Raw genomic sequence first — 3933 nt, 5'->3', positions numbered from 1 at the left:
AAAAAAAAAAAAAAAAAAAAAAGCCCCCCAGAGCATCATGTTCTCATAGGAAGGTTTTTTGGGAGGTGGCACTGACCAGTAGGCTTATAACTTGGATGGAATGAAAAGGTGAAAGAAGAAGGAAGTTCTTCTGCCTGTTGCCGTCCCTGTTGTAGACTGTTTCTCTTCTGCAGTGCCCTTCTGCCACGCTTCTCTGCCTATGGACCGAGACCTCCACAAACCGTGAGCTGCAATCAACTTTCTCCTTTTTAAAAAACCTTTCCTCCTTTAACTTGTGAGTGTTGGGTATTTTCTCCCAGCAATGAAAAAGTAACTAAGACCCTTGTGGAGGCTGCAGAGGGAATCCATTTTCTTGCCCTTTACATCCTCTAAAGTCAGCCTTTATCTTTTGGTGTAACTATTTATTTGCATCTTCAAACTGTGTCCCTCTAACCTCTGCTCCTGTCATCATACTTCCCTCTGAGATTCCTGCCTCTCTCTTAGAAAGAGGCTTGGGTCTGGCCAAATAATCCAGGATAAACTCCCCATATTAAGGTTATTGCAAGGTTGATTAGCAACCTTAGCTTCACGTGCCACTTTAATGCCTCCTTGCTGAGAAACAGACATATATTTACAGGTCTTGGGGTTTAGGGCACTGGTGACTTTCTGGAATTGTTATTCTGCCTCCCACAACAGTGAATAGCAGTACAGCCTGAGTTAATATCCCCCCAGTTGATGAGGTTCAGAGGAGGGATAGGGAGGTTAAAATGGTTCAACCAAAAGGGTTTCCAGGGCTGAAGGCGTAATTTATTCACAGGTGAACTCCACATTTGCTCTAAATGATCATATTTTTTCCCTTTTATGTGTACATATTCTAAAACATGTCAGCTTTTGTCATTCAGTTCCCCTGGCTTTAGAATCTTTCATATTTATATTCATTTTAGATTAGGGCACTTTTCTCTCTCTTCTTTCTTGGCTCCCCCAAGCTTCACAATTCCTGCATCTACTGATTGGCTCTGCAGCCAGAACTGAAATTCCTTGTGACCTTGAGATGTCTTTGCTCTGGGGCTGGTACTCACTCATAATTTTCTTAGTTATTCAGGCCCTGTTTCTCTCCAGACAGCCTGGTTGTTCTTCTACCTGTTCTAAGTGAGCCGATGTTGAAACAAATTTGAGTCCTGCAAAACAAAGTCTGTGGGCTTTGCTTCTGTTCTCTGTTAGCATGTGTTCATTAGCAGGTTGTCAATGTGTTCCTTCACAGGTTCTGTAATCTTCTGTTGCCTCTTTACACACACGTCTCATTCATAAGAAGAGCTCTTCAGTGCTGTTTGCTAAGGTCTTCCCAAACTTTTGTATTTGTTCTCAGTCACACATCCTTCCTCTTACACAGCTGTGTGTCCTTTTTATAGTTGTTTTTCCTCCTAAGTAGCTGGAGGAGTAGAGAGGAGGAGAGACAGCTTGTTTCAGCTCTCCTAGCCCAACCCCATGGATGAATCAGCACTCAACAAGGCATTAAAAAGAAAGCAGAGCCCTACTTGCTTGGTGTAAAGGATGCTTAATATACATAAGAGCTAACATCCTTTGAGGCTTATGCCAGATACCACATCTAGCGCATTGTAAGTCTTGTTTAAACTTCCAACATTAAGCTGTATTAAGTTCATTATGTACAGACAAGGAAACTGAGGACAAATATTTTAAAAAATTTGCTCAGTGTCACTGACATAAGGTGATAGCTGGTATTCAAATTCAGGAAGTCTCCTATTGGCTTAATCAATCCCCAAATTTCCAGGCTGTGAGGGAAGCTGTGATCATTGATGCCACACACAGATGTGATCTTAGTGGATCCTCTGAGGCACTCTGTTCGAGCAGGCAGGAGAAGGCATCGAGGAAACCATGGTGGTGCCTTGTCTGGTCTTCCTCATCTGTCAGGAACCAGACAGTTCTTCTTTGCCCAGATGTCCCATCAGTGGTGGGACCTTGGTTTCCAAGGCTTAAAGGCTGGAAAGACTCACTCCATTAGAACAAAGAGGGGCCGAATAATTACTGCCTTTACATTTTTATCTTGTATGAGGAACAAAGTTCATTAACATCTGGATTTGTTTCCTAGTGCTGCCATGACAGGTAACCACAAACTGGGTGACATAAAACAACAGAAATTTATTGTCTTACAGCACTGGAGGCTAGAAGTTCAAAATCAGTGTTGGCAGGATTAGTCCTTTCAAGGGCTCTGAAGGATCACCTTCCTTCCTCACTTCTGGATGCCAGAGTCCTTGGGCTTCACTCTAGAGTCTGTCTCCATTGTCACATGGCCTTCCCTCTGTGTCTCTGTGCCCTCACACGGGCTTCATACAAGGACACAAGCCATTGCGTTCAGGGCTCATGGTCATCAAGGATGACTTCATCTTAGTCAAGTATATCTGTGAAGACCCTAGATCCAAATAAGGTCACATCCTGAGTCTCCAGATAGATACGAATTTTTGGGGAAAACAACAAGAGTGAACCATTTTTTCAGTCTCAGTAACAACAACAACAACAACAACAACAAAAAAATGATTTCTTGTGTTTTCCAACTGAGGTAGGAGGTTAGGTCTTGGGAAAACCAGACAACCACCAGGGCAGACTGTGCTAGAATTCATAAAAATCCATGGCTAACTAGTTGAGCGAGACTTTTCCTAAAAAGAGAAGACATGAGCAGAATGCAGGAATCAAAATGACTCCAGGATTTTAGCCATACAGATTTGTTCATGGGACCAATCAGAAAGCAGTCTTCCTAAAATCCTTCATTTGAGTCTGGTGCTGTTCATGGGATCAATCAGAAGATAATATTCTTAATTTTTCATTTATATAGAGGCATGACAAATTTACATCTGTCTTGAGTCCAGACAAGTTTTTTTTTTTTTTTTTTTTTTGAGACAGGGTCTTGCTATGTAGTTTGGGTTGGACTTGTGCTCACTATGTAGCACAAGCTGGCCTCAAACTCAGCTCTTCCAGCCTCAGCCTCCCCAGTGATGGGGCTACAGACAGGCACTACCATGCCCAGCCAACAATAACTGAACAATTTATATCTGGTTTAAGGCCAAGTGAGTTTCTGATAAGATAATTGTCTCAATGCCATATATACATAAGGTGAGGACCAATCCACCTATTTTAGATACTGAAGGCCCCTTGCCCGTTTTTTCCTGGGCTGCCGTGAGCTTTATTTTACAGTCCTGCTCTCTTTCCACCTTCAGTGAAACTACACCCTTGCTTCCTTTTCTGTGAGCCTTGTCCAATTCTTTGTTCAAGACACCGAGGACCTGGAAAGAAGCCTCTGCTTCCACCCCCACCCGCTAACACTACCACACTCCTTGACTCCTCATAAATAGACCTCCTGTTCTTATCACCCAGGGGGAGATAATTTCAACTAGAACCGCTTTCAACTTTCAGTGGTTAAAAATTCCTGAACATTCCTCTTAAAAATGCTTAAGAAGTTTTCCTGGGCAGCATCACTGTCTTCCTCTGATTCCATTCCTCTTTCTTCTTCATTGGGATTATTTCTAAGGAAATAGATTTATAGGGCTGGGGAGTTAGCTCAGTCATTCTGCTGCCTGCTTTGCAAGTGCAGGGACCCGAGTTCAACTCCTGGTACCACCCCCCCAAGAAAATAGATTTTTTAAGGAAGAAGTATAAAATCTATTTTCTCCCAATATCCGTCTGGTATCAGGTAGCACCTTCTAAAAGTGGTTCGCCAATTAAATGTTACCGGTTCAGGGTTGCTCACCTATTCTGCAGTCAGATTCCAGGTTCTTCTCATCTTGAACAAAAAAATTGAACAGAATGAGCAAACAGTAGTGGCCAAATTTATATAAGAAGTAAAAGTGAAGAGTGAGGGAGAAACTGGCTCTGCGGAATAAATTTGGGCCTAGTAAAAGGGGAAAAAGCACGATAAAAGAACATCCTGGAGAAAACGGGTTG

The sequence above is a fragment of the Fukomys damarensis genome, unplaced genomic scaffold, assembly GCF_012274545.1.
Source record: "Fukomys damarensis isolate Sample0158 unplaced genomic scaffold, DMR_v1.0_HiC HiC_scaffold_32, whole genome shotgun sequence".
Lineage (NCBI taxonomy): Eukaryota > Metazoa > Chordata > Mammalia > Rodentia > Bathyergidae > Fukomys > Fukomys damarensis.
This window is presented reverse-complemented; position numbering follows the sequence as displayed.